The following is a 14,445-nucleotide window of genomic DNA, read 5'->3' as shown; positions in this document are numbered from 1 at the left end:
CTAAATACATATATGAAACACTTAAACTCTCGACGGGTATTGTACAATATATGGACTAATTTTTCTTCCCACCAAGGCCATCATCATTTTAAGAAAATGACTTTACTATTAGGATATTAATCATTAGAATTTCCAAATAAATACATAAATACATTGTCTTGGTTAGTGATTAGGTAACGCTTGCTTCAACAGAAAATTCGTCATTACTGTGTTTCTTTTCTCAGCACAAACACCACCGCAACTATAATTTTAAGCGAAATTATATAATTTCTAGAATAGGGCTCAGCAGATTTTCCAAATAAATATGTAAATATTATTTCAGCACGGTCCGTATTCCGTATGTCAGTTTCTTATTTAATAAATTGTTAGTACAGAATCGTTTTAAAAAATACCTCTCTTCCCATTTTAAGAATGGCTTTCTAAATAACTTGCGGAGGGGTACCCGGCGTTGCCCGGGTGTTTTTGGGGGGGGTGTGGTCGGCCAGGGTGGGGGGTGTTAATGAAAACCTAAGACAGAAAAATGGACGTTAAAAAATCTGAAAAACACGTGAAAAATGGCTTAAATAACGTTGCTTCAATATTAAAATTTAAAAAATCGGGAAAAAAAGACGTTTCACACCACGATTCGAACCCAAAACCTTCAGAGGCTGAGGCCGCGCTCTAAGCAACTGACCTAAGACGACGTCCACGAAATTGTGTCGGTTTTTCAAATATTTAAAGTAAATCAGGTTACGACGTCGTATGACGCATGCGTAGACGCGAACTCGTCATGAGAGGACGATTTTTGCTGACCCCCCCCTACTCCTGTAGAAAACTACTGATTTCAGGGTGAAGGAATTAACGTTTTTCGCCAATTTTTCGATATTTGTCGGGCGAAGGTTGGGAGTTTAAAATGATACCGATCTGGCGAAAATCCGTGACCCATGTGGAAAGTTTTTGCGAGACATACAAACACAAAAACACACATGCATACATACATACAAACAAACACACATACATACAAACACACATTTTCGCTTTTATATATAGAGATAATGCAAATATTTCAGCACGGTCCGTATTCCGTATGTCAGTTTTTTATTTATTAAATTGTTAAGTGAAAGTACAGAATATTTTACAAAAATACCCTCCTCTCTCTATATTAAGAATGGCTTTCTAAATTATAGCGTTATTATTTCAGCACGGTCCATATTCCATATGTCAGTTTTTTTTATTTATTGAATTGTTAGGTGAAAGTACAGAATAGTTAGGTATCCCGTATGTAAGTTTTCCCTCTTCCCTGTTTTAAAAAATATATATGAAATAAAGTAAATATGAGATCGTAAAGTTCTACAACCATTTCCGGGACTGATTCCATATCACCCCATCTCTCTTAAAAATAGATAGGAAATAAAGAAACTTCGAGATCGTAAACTGCTTCAGCCATTTCTAGGACTGACTCCGAAGCATCCCCTCTCTTAAAATATATTTAAAATAAAGTACTAATACCCGAAAGTATCCTGTACCTCTATAAAGCCACCATTCGCCCATGTATGGAGTATTGTTGTCACATCTGGGCTGGTGCATCTGCTACTAGTCTCTCGCTCCTTGACAAGGTTCAAAAGAGAGTCGTAAACCTGATAGGCCCTGAACTGGCATCTAAGCTTCAGCCTCTGTCCCATCGACGAAATGTTGCATCCCTCTGCCTTTTCTACAAGTATTTTAGTGGTTAATGCTCTGACGAACTGCAATCACTTGTGCCCCCACGACGTGAGCACCCTCGACAAACCCGACAGGCTGCTAAATCCCACCCCCACACTGTAGAGATCCCTAGATGTAAAAGATCTTTCTACTCCAATAGTTTCTTCCCCAGAACCGCTAGACTCTGGAATTCCATTTCAGGTCCCTGCTTCCCCAACAGTACTGATGTGCAGAAGTTCAAGTGTAACGTGAACCGACACCTTGCTGCCCAAATCCCTACATAGTACCCCAGTAGTTGTTTCCCCTGATAGTAGCCCCCTACACCAAAGTGGCAATTTGCCTTGTTTGGGGTGAAAATGTAATAAAATAAAATTTAAAAAAAAGTAATTTTGAGATCGTAAACTGTTTCCGCAATTTCCCAGACTGACACCATATCCACCCTCCTCACTGTTAAAAATGTGTGAAATAAAGTAATTTTTTGAGATCGTAAGCTGCTCCAGCCGTTTCCGGGCCTGACTCCGTATCCCTCCATATTCCCCCTCGTCCTCTCTTAAAATATATGTTCTGTCGGTTATTTTGTATGTTTTTTTTAAGAGGGAGATAATGCCTGGTAGAAAACTATATTACACTTACTTGGCCTTTTGGCTAAAATCAAAATGTAGTATCTGTTCTTATGCAGCATTTCAGCGACCTCAAATACTAACCCCCCACCCCGTCCATAAACAGAAAAAGTGGTGGTAATGCTTGGGAGAATGAGCAGGCACTAATTCACCACACCCCAACCTCCCCTTAAAAAAAGAAGGTTTAGCAATCCCTAGAATAGTTCAAATAATATCTTCCTCTTCCCATATTAAGAATGGCTTTCTAAATAATAGCGTTATTATTTCAGCACGGTCCGTATTCCGTGTGTCATTCCCTCCTCTTTCTTGACAATATGTATGAAATAAAGTAAATATGAGATCGTAAAAAGGATATGTAGGTTTGTTTTCGTATTTACAAATTCCAAACTGTGAGTAAAATTTGCGTATGATTTCGTTTTTTTTTTTTTAATACAAAAGAAATGAGTAAGTGTCATCAGTTAGAATTGAAATAAAAAAAAGCGTTCCCGCCTAATGTTGTTTTCTGTATTAAGTAAAAACATTAAAGGAATAAAGCGGATTTGCACATGCGCAAAGAAAACGAAAATGTCGGTTCGTCTTTAATGAACATTTTACATGTAAATTTGCCGATGTCTGTATGCGATATACATGCATGTAATCAAAGATATTATTCGCTATAAACCATCTTTGGTGCATGCATATTATTTCCTGGGAATTTCAGTGCTATATGACCAGTAGTTTATAAGTTTACCTGTTAGATATTTATACACACACATACGCCTAGTGTTTTATATATATATATATATATAATTATTTTTTTACTATAATAATTAAATACTTACAGGCACTAGCGTTTCATCCTTTTGGGTACCTTCAGTGTAGGGTGTCACGATTAACACCAGTCGACAGATTCGAACTCGGCAACACGAGCCATCTCTGGCTCGATTAACAAAGACCGTATCCAATAGATGCAATTCAAGGAATTACATGTATGCTTGCATGACTCGTGTTTTAATTGATATTCCAAATAAGATAGTTGCTCAGCCCCACCCTATATATATATATATATATATATATATATATATATATATATATATATATATATATAGTAATTTATAAAATATATATGGCGATTAAGCTACACTGAATATTCTGCGTTTCATCCAACTATAGGATTCGTCAGGCTTATGCGCGAATTCTGTCGTTGCTTCTTGTTTTTATATATGTTGAGGATTTCTAGTTGGCCAATCAGCTTTCTAGTATCAACCGCGCCCATATATATATATATATATATATATATATATATATATATATATATATATATATATATATATAGGGAGAGAGAGAGGGGGGGGCTTAGCAACTTGCTTATTTGGAATATAAATTAAAACATTAATGCAGGTATGCATGCATTTCTTTGAACTGCAACTAGTGCATCACTTAGATCTTATTTTTTATCAGTTTTAAAGATGATATCAAAATGACCCATTCTTGTCTCTACACTGCAGATCGATGGGTTTGTTGGCAACAGCTCCACGATTTTTGTTTTTCAGGCCAGTCAGGTTAGGGTTAGGGTTAGGGTTAGCTGCTAGGACGATCGTTGTAAACAAGCGATTTCAGATTTTCCCTAAAAAAAAGTCGCATAGTGATTTTTTTTACGGAACGCACGTTGCGTTGCGACGATTGAGCGACCGCTTGAAAAAATGTCCCAACAGCGAAAAAAATGGCCCAACAGCGAAAGCGCGTTCCAACTTCGTCCACTCCATGATGCTAAAAGGGCTTCCTGAAAAATAAACAACCCACATAAAGAATCAAACTTTAAGCCCCACCCCATCAAATAAGTCCGTCCCTATCATCCTTGAAGCAACTAAATTTAAATAATCAAGTTTCTCTGTCACACCCTACAAATTTTAATTTTTTTATCATACTGACATGCATAAGTTCAAGTGCAATGTGAACCAACATCTTGCTGCCCTAATCCCTACATAGTACCCCAATAGATGTTTCCCCTGATAGTAGCCCCCTACACCAAAGTGGCAATGTGCCTTGTTTGGGGTGAAAATGTAATAAAAAAAATTTAAAAAAAAAAAAAATATATATATATATATATATATATATATAGAGAGAGAGAGAGAGAGAGAGAGAACATTTTGTATATGCATAAACGCAAAATATGATGAAAGTAAAAATAAAATAGATAAACCCCATAATTTATTATACCATACCTGTTCACACTGAAACACTTAACACAATATTTTGTGGATCTATATTAAAAAACCTTGTTAAACTTATTGACATATTTCCATTCTATGGAGGTCAGGTGCGAACGAACACCCCATAATTTTATTATACCATATTTCTTCAGACTGAAGCATAATTATCAAAGTATATTTACGCAGATAGATATGAAAAGTCTTTATTAAACTTTGTGCCCGGGTGTTTGGATGTGTATGTTGAGCTAAAAAAAAAAAGTGGTAGTAGGAAGGCAGGCTCGAACCCGTACCGCAAGGAGGAAAAGAACGGAGTAAAACCCAACGTTTATGCTGTTACGACCACTGCCAAACCGCATTCGACATTTTTTTTAAATTAAGGCTAGACAATCTAAAGGAGAGGATATCTTTCAAAAATATCGGCGAAAAAAGTGACTCCCCCCCCCTGTAGAAAAGTGCCTAGTTGAAGGGGAAGATATTAATGTTTTTTGTCAATTTTTCGATATTTGTCGTATGAAAGGTCGAACATTAAAACGATACTGATCTTGGTAAAATCCGTCGCCTCTATTGAAAGCTTAAGGCAGATACATACATTTATATATTGGTAACTAAAAATTCTCGACCCAAACTGATGAAAAAGCCTGCCCTATCTTTGAATACCCTTTATGTAAAATTTCAAATATTTAGACCAGAAATTGTCTGAGTAATTTGAAAGAGACCGCAAAGGTCAATTTTTTTTTAATTTGACCTCTATCATGACCCCTTAAAATTTATTGTTTTGGGCTCAAATCAAGTTATTAAGTTAGATCCATGTCCAAGGAACCTATATCTAAAATTTCAAGCGCGTAGACCAAAAATTGTCGGAGGAGTTTGGTAGAGTTCTCCGATGTCAAATCGTTGAACTTTGACCCCTTAATCGCCAAATTTCTGACCAAAAACCGATCACATCGATTTTTCCAAATCTCAGACCCCTGTATATCAAATTTCGAGTCTGTAGACTAAAAATTGACAGAGTTATTGCGTAGGGAAATGACATACACACACACAGACACACACACACGTTCACGGAACCTATATCTAAAATTTCAAGTCTCTAGACCCAAAATTTTCGGAGGAGTTTGGTAGAGTTCTTAAAGGTCAAATCGTTGAAATTTGACCCCTTAACAGCCAAATTTCTGGCTGACACCCGTCACATCGATTTTCCCAAATCTCAGTACCCGGTATTTCAAATTTCGAGTCTATAGACTAAAAATTGACAGAGTTATTGCGTAGGGAAATGTACACAGACAGACAGACAGACACACAGACAGACAGACAGACACGTTCACTTTTATAGATATAATATATATATATATATATATATATATATATATATATAATTTAGGAATTTAAAATTTGTGATTTGAAAAAGTTAAATTTCAAATATAGAATTTTATTGTATGCAAGACAAAGAATACAGTATAGTAAAATGTATTCCCTTAACCCATGAGTTTTCGATGTTTATACATCTCCTCGGAAGAAAAGTATTAGCAAATATTATAAAAGGTTTGCACCTGATTTGCTAGCGGTAATAAACATAGAAAATTACATTAATTGTTTTTAAAGTTTTTAAAATATTTTAACTACGTAGGAAAAGTTTTTAAATCATTTTAACTACATAGAAAAATTGGATAATGATTTTTTTTTCTTTTTTTTTTTGCTGCATCAATATCCAATTTCCCTTATTCAGTTCGTACAAAATAGACTTCGTGGCTAGGTAAGGGATGCCCTTTTCTCTTCCCTGCAACCTCTCTCCCACAGAAGAGACATTGCGAGCCTCCATTCTCTGGTCCCTTCTCGCCAATCTTTCACGAAAAACACCCGACTAGCTGTCAATAATTTTCCCCACTCTTTATCCGTGCCTAAATCAAAACGTAGATTCCGTGAACAAAACTTCTTTCTTAGAACTGCACGCCTGTGGAACTCTCTGCCGCTTGCCTGTTCCCCCTCCTCCCCCCTCCCCCGACTTCAACTTGGATGTCTTCAAGTCCAACACAAACAAATTCCTGATGGACCGCCCCCTTAAGTAATGACATCTTATCAAATCTCCAATACTAACTATTACTACGATACTATCCCATTGATTACTGTACACACAATAACCCTTATCCCCGAGTGGCTTCTTGGCCTTGATAAGTGGTGACGACCATGTAAAAAAAAAAAAGAAACTATTAGAGTAGAAGGCTTTCTTACATCTTGGGTTCCTTACTGTGTAGGGGTGGGACTTTGCTGCTTGTCGGGTTTGTCAGGGTATTTTGTAGGTCGTCAAAGCAACCACCATTAAAAAAGTCGATGCGACAGGAGCTGAAGCTTAGATGACAGTTCGGGACCTGTCAGGTTGGCGACTCTCTTTTGGACCTTGTCCAGGAGTGAGAGACAAGTAGCAGATGCACCAGCCCAAATATGACAACAATACTCCATACATGGGCGAGTGGTGGCCAAGATCAAAGTGTAGCATCTGTTCCGGCAGATGCTGCAGGCTATGACTAGCTATGACTAGCTATGACTAGCAAAGACCAGATGTGGGGGCAACCCCACATGCCTGACCATTAACCAGCTCCCATTTCCCACCTCTCGGGAGCTGGCCCCCTTTTTCCCTTCCCCCTCCCTTCACTCCTCACATTAAAAATCGGCCTTGTGCCTAATTTGCTCGGTGGGGGAGCAAATAAATACCATCTGTTCCGGCAGATGCTGCACTTAAGATAATTTGTACCAGTCAATGGAGGGGAAACCCTCTATACTGGGGCAATTATTATTTTTGGTAACCAGAGTGCCCCCTTTTTGCCTACTTTTAGGGGAGCTGGTTTTTACCTCACATTAAAAACGGCCTTGTGCCTAATTTGCTCAGTGGGGGAGCAAATAAATACCATCTGTTCCGGCAGATACTGCAAGCTATGACTAGCTATGACTAGCTATGACTAGCAAAGACCAGATGTGGGGGCAACCCCACATGCCTGACCTTTAACCAATTCCCATTTCCCACCTCTCGGGAGCTGGTCCCCTTTTTCCCTTCCCCCTCCCTTCACTCCTCACATTAAAAATTGGCCTTGTGCCTAATTTGCTCGGTGGGGGAGCAAATAAATACCATCTGTTCCGGCGGATACTGCACTTAAGATAATTTGTACCAGTCAATGGAGGGGAAACCCTCTATACTGGGACAATTATTATTTTTGGTAACCAGAGTGCCCCCTTTTTGCCTACTTTTAGGGGAGCTGGTTTTTACCTCACATTAAAAACGGCCTTGTGCCTAATTTGCTCAGTGGGGGAGCAAATAAATACCATCTGTTCCGGCAGATGCTGCAAGCTATGACTAGCAAAGACCAGATGTGGGGACAACCCCACATGCCTGACCATTAACTAGCTCCCCTTTCCCACCTCTCGGGAGCTGGTCCCCTTTTTCCCTTCCCCCTCCCTTCACTCCTCACATTAAAAATCGGCCTTGTGACTAATTTGCTCGGTTGGGGAGCAAATAAATACCATCTGTTCCGGCAGATACTGCAAGCTATGACTAGCTATGACTAGCAAAGACCAGATGTGGGGGCAACCCCACATGTCTGACCTTTAACCAGCTCCCATTTCCCACCTCTCGGGAGCTGGTCCCCTTTTCCCTTTCCCCTCCCTTCACTCCTCACATTAAAAATTGGCCTTGTACCTAATTTGCTCGGTGGGGGAGCAAATAAATACCATCTGTTCCGGCAGATACTGCAAGCTATGACTAGCTATGACTAGCAAAGACCAGATGTGGGGGCAACCCCACATGCCTGACCATTAACCAGCTCCCATTTCCCACCTCTCGGGAGCTGGTCCCCTTTTTCCCTTCCCCCTCCCTTCACTCCTCACATTAAAAATCGGCCTTGTGCCTAATTTGCTCGGTGGGGGAGCAAATAAATACCATCTGTTCCGGCAGATACTGCAAGCTATGACTAGCAAAGACCAGATGTGGGGGCAACCCCACGTGTCTGACCTTTAACCAGCTCCCATTTCCCACCTCTCGGGAGCTGGTCCCCTTTTTCCCTTCCCCCTCCCTTCACTCCTCACATTAAAAATCGGCCTTGTGCCTAATTTGCTCAGTGGGGGAGCAAATAAATACCATCTGTTCCGGCAGATGCTGCAAGCTATGACTAGCAAAGACCAGATGTGGGGGCAACCCCACATGCCTGACCATTAATCAGCTCCCATTTCCCACCTCTCGGGAGCTGGTCCCCTTTTTCCCTTCCCCCTCCCTTCACTCCTCACATTAAAAATTGGCCTTGTGCCTAATTTGCTCGGTGGGGGAGCAAATAAATAACATCTGTTCCGACAGATACTGCAAGCAGAGACCATATGTGGGGGCAACCCCACATATAAGACCTTGGGAATGTAGGGGCAACCCTTCATACCAATTTTCACTATCCAGCTCCCCTACTCCCCGGTGAGTTGGACCCCATTTCCCCTTCACTCCTCACACTAAAAATCGGCCTTGTGCCTAATTTGCTCGGTGGGGGAGCAAATAAATATCATCTGTTCCGGCAGATACTGCAAGCAAAGACCAGATGTGGGGGAAACCCCACATACCTGACCTTTAACCAGCTCCCATTTCTCACCTCTCGGGAGCTGGTCCCCTTTTTCCCTTCCCCTTCCCTTCACTCCTCACATTAAAAATTGGCCTTGTGCCTAATTTGCTCGGTCGGGGAGCAAATAAATACCATCTGTTCCGGCAGATACTGCAAGCAAGGACCAGATGTGGGGGCAACCCCACATGCCTGACCTTTAACCAGCTCCCATTTCTCACCTCTCGGGAGCTGGTCCCCTTTTTCCCTTCCCCCTCCCTTCACTCCTCACATTAAAAATCGGCCTTGTGCCTAATTTGCTCGGTGGGGGAGCAAATAAATTCCATCTGTTCCGGCAGATACTCCAAGCAAAGACCAGATGTGGGAGCGACCCCACATATAAGACCTTGGTCAATGTAGGGGCAACCTTTCATACCAATTGTCACTATCCAGCTCCCCTACTCCCCGGGGAGTTGGTCCCCATTTCCCCTTCACTCCTCACTTTAAAAATCGGCCTTGTGCCTAATTTGCTCGGTGGGGGAGCAAATAAATACCATCTGTTCTTCAGATGCGGCACTTCTATTTCTTGTTCTCTTTCAGTTGAAGAGAAATCCTTCACGACCGAGACAATTTTTATTTGTGTACCTTTTCTCCACGTTAAAAAACGAGCCTGGTGTCTAACTCTGCCCCGTGGGGAGACATTGTAAATAGGTACTATCAGGGACCTAAGTTGCAGAAGTACTAGGTAGGGAGTTTAGTAGCAACATGTCTGTTCACATTACACTTAAACTTCTGCATGTCAGTACAATTCGGGAAACAGGAAACCAGAAGAGAATTCCAAAATCCTGCAGTTCTGGGGAAGGAGCTATTAGAGTAAAAGGTTTTCTTACATCTAGGGATCTCAACTGTGTTGGGGTGGGACTTTGCTGCTTGCCGTGTTTTTCAGGGTATTTCCGTCGAGGGGTACCAGTGCTTATAGTTCGTCAGAGCATCCACCATTAAAATACTTGAAAAACAGGCAACATTTCGTCGGTGTGTAAGAGGCTTAAGTTTAAATGACAATTCAGGAACTATTAGGTTGGTAACTCTCTTTTGGACCCTGTTCAGGAGTGAGAGACTAGTAGCAGATGCACAAGCCCAAATGTGACAGCAATACTCCATACATGGGCGAATGGTGGCCTTATAGTTCAAATGCGACAACAGTACTCCATACATATGTAAAGGTACAGGATATTTTCAGGCGTAAGTAATTTTCTAGCACGGTAGAGAGAGCCCATCTTCTTTGCAGCAGCCTTAGCAATGATCTCAATGTATCTATTCCAACTCATGTTTTTTCCTGTGGACGTTAAGCCAAACATATATATATATATATATATATATATATATATATATATATATATATATATATATATATAATTACAATAAGTTTACCAAGGTAATCAAAATGGTAAACTTAAAATATATTATAAATATTAAAGAGTTAATATTTACAAGTAAAGTAATCTCAACCAGATATAAAAAGCTCAATAAGACCGAAAAGGAAATAGAGCTTATAATATGAACAAATGATTAATAAAATATGTTAAAAGACATCATTAAAAAGAGTTAAAAACATATTTAATTTTAAAAAGGAAGCACAAGATTAGTGGATAGTCCTTAAACCGCGGAGTTTCTCATCAGAGGGCAGGAATTAGCAAAATGCGGGATCGGATTTTGCATGTAAAAGTATTTAATGAAACTACAAGTAAGTCACAGATCTTACTTGGTTAAAAAAAAGGTGAGGTAAGGGGAATAGGAGGTAAAAGAAAAATGATAAAAAGATTTCACATGAATGGATAGTCTTTTAAATTTTTATACATATATATATATAATATATATATATATATATATATATATATATATATATATATATATATATATATATATATATAAAATAAAATAAAATAAATATTTATATCTCAGCAGTAGGATGAACAGCATAGGTTATTTTTCTTTTATTAATATTATTGGAATTTTTTCTTTTTTTACTTGTACACATTTTTGTGAATTTTTCTATGGATTTCCGACTTTTGATTATTATGGACCATCTTCTTCCAATTGCGGGATTTCCTTGGATTTTACTTGTGCAAATGGAAATTCAATTAACTTTCTTGAAGCTTTACATTTGGATTTTACCGTCACTGGATTATTTATCTTCCACCAGACTATCCATTCATGTGTAATAATCTTTTTCTTCACTATATTCCCTCTGCTTCACTTTTTTTTTGTTTTCAAGTAAGATCTTTGACTTACTTGTTGTTTCATCAAATACTTTTGCATGTAAAATCCGATCCCGCATTTTGCTAATTCCTACCCTCTGATGAGAAGGAAAGTATTTCTTCGAAACTCCTCGGATTAAGGACTATCCACTTATCTAGTGTTTCCTTTTCAGATTAAATATGTTTTTAACTCATTTCAAAGTGTGTTTTAACATGTTTTATAACTGTTTGCTCGTATATATATATATATATATATATATATATATATATATATATATATATTGGTATATAATTTTATATCGTCATTTTTTCTCATATATATATATATATATATATATATATATATATATATATATATATATATGAACAAATGATTAATAAAACATGCTAAAAGACATTTTAAAAACATATTTAATTTTTAAAAAGGAAGTGACCATTCATGTGAAATCTTTTTATTATTTTTCTTTTGCCTCCTGTTCCCCTTACCTCACACTTTTTTTAACCAAGTAAGATCTTTGACTTACTTGTGGTTTCATTAAATACTTTTACATGCAAAATCCGATCCTGCATTTTGCTAATTCCTGCCCTCTGATGAGAAGGAGAGTATTTCTTCGAAACTCCGCGGATTAAGGACTATCCACTTATCTTGTGCTTCCTTTTTTAAAATTAAACATGTTTTTAACTCTTTTTCAAGATGTCTTTTAACATGTTTTATTAATCATTTGTTCATATTATAAGCTCTATTTCCTTTTCGGTTTTATTGAGCTTTTACATCTGGTTGAGATTACTTTACCTGTAAATATTAACTCTTTAATATTTATAATATATTTTAAGTTTACCATTTTGATTACCTTGGTAAACTTATTGTAATTTTTATTGTATATATATATATATATATATATATATATATATATATATATATATATATATATATATATATATATATATATATCCGTAAGTGTGAGTGATAGAATGATCTCGCAATGAAAATATGTTTTGATTCCTGTAGACTTTATTCGTTCATTCGGTTGGAATAATTTCTTTTTTTCTGTTTTCTTTTTTTTTGTGTGTGATTTTTTATTTTTATTTTTTGTTTGTTTTTTGTTTTGTTTTGTTTTTTCCTTTCAACCTAGATATATACCCCGATAAAAAAAAATATCACAATGAGTCATGTACCCTGGGGTGGCGTCAGTACCCGGTCTGACCTCGCCACTTTCCATCAAAACAACCCGCCCAATGCTCAACCTCTTCAGCTTGCTGTTTCTTGTTTATTGCCGAAACAACAACAACAACAACAACAACAACAAAATCCCTAAAATATACTTTAAGATCCGTCCATTAAATATCTCTGGAGATACGTCGATTAAATGTGCGCGACCAGCATGACAGACTGTCGTACAAGCAAAACCACGGACGATTGAAAGTGGACGAGTTCACTCAATTTGCTCTGCCGGGGGAGGGGCAACATAGCCAAGATCAGTGATTCCCAACCTATGGGGTCGCGACACCAATGCTATCAGATCGCCAATTGATTTGTAACCGAATGTGAATCCATATTTCGGCATATAAAACGACCCTTAAAGTTTATAAATTACGTTTAAAAGAACAATATTTCATACGATATCGGGTGTTGCAATCTCTAGCCTAGGTTAAACAAACATGGTTTCGTGGTTTAGCAGTCGTCTTATACAACCAATATTAGATTTTTTTTTTTTAATTTGCTCCAATTTTGCACTTTGTCTTATCTGACGGTCGCCTTATACGCCGAAATATGCGGTAATTATAAAATGTTGTGGACCTTGCTTGTTTGCGTCTTGTTTTGGACGATTGGGTGATTCCATCTGTTAAAAAAAAAACGGGATGACAGGTGAATTTCTATATAAAGACAGACATACACACGAACACCTCCGACGATTCGACACAATCCCGAACACCTCCGATGATTCGACACAATTCCGAACACCTCCGACGATTCGACACAATCCCGAACACCTCCGAGGATTCGACACAATCACGAACACCTCCGACGATTCGACACAATCCGAACACCTCCGACGATTCGACACTATCACGAACACCTCCGAGGATTCGACACAATCCCGAACACCTCCGACGATTCAACACCATCCCGAACACCTCCGACGATTCGACACAATCCGAACACCTCCGACGATTCGACACTATCACGAACACCTCCGACGATTCAACACAATCCCGAACACCTCCGACGATTCGACACAATCACGAACACCTCCGACGATTCGACACAATCACGAACACCTCCGACAATTCGATACAATCACGAACACCTCCGACGATTGGACTTAATCACGAACACCTTCGACGATTGGACTAAATCACGAACACCTTCGACGATTCGACACAATCCCGAACACCTCCGACGATTCGACACAATCACGAACACCTCCGACGATTCGACACAATCACGAACACCTCCGAGGATTCGACACAATCACGAACACCTCCGACGATTCGACACAATCCGAACACCTCCGACGATTCGACACTATCACGAACACCTCCGACGATTCGACACAATCACAAACACCTCCGACGATTCAACACAATCCGAACACCTCCGACGATTCGACACTATCACGAACACCTCCGACGATTCGACACAATCCCGAACACCTCCGACGATTCGACACAATCACGAACACCTCCGACGATTCGACACAATCCCGAACACCTCCGACGATTCGACACAATCCGAACACCTCCGACGATTCGACACTATCACGAACACCTCCGACGATTCAACACAATCCCGAACACCTCCGACGATTCGACACAATCACGAACACCTCCGACGATTCGACACAATCACGAACACCTTCGACGATTCGACACAATCCCGAACACCTCCGACGATTCGACACAATCCCGAACACCTCCGACGATTCCACACAATCACGAACACCTCCGACGATTCCACACAATCACGAACACCTCCGACGATTCCACACAATCACGAACACCTCCGACGATTCGACTTAATCACGAACACCTTCGACGATTCGACACAATCCCGAACACCTCTAACGATTCGACACAATCCCGAACACCTCCGACGATTCGACACAATCACAAACACCTCCGACGATTC

Source organism: Euprymna scolopes, chromosome 46 (assembly GCF_053919585.1).
Source record: "Euprymna scolopes isolate OS-2025 chromosome 46, ASM5391958v1, whole genome shotgun sequence".
Classification (NCBI taxonomy): domain Eukaryota; kingdom Metazoa; phylum Mollusca; class Cephalopoda; order Sepiida; family Sepiolidae; genus Euprymna; species Euprymna scolopes.
The sequence above is the reverse complement of the archived record's forward strand: the minus strand, read 5'-3'. Positions refer to the sequence as shown.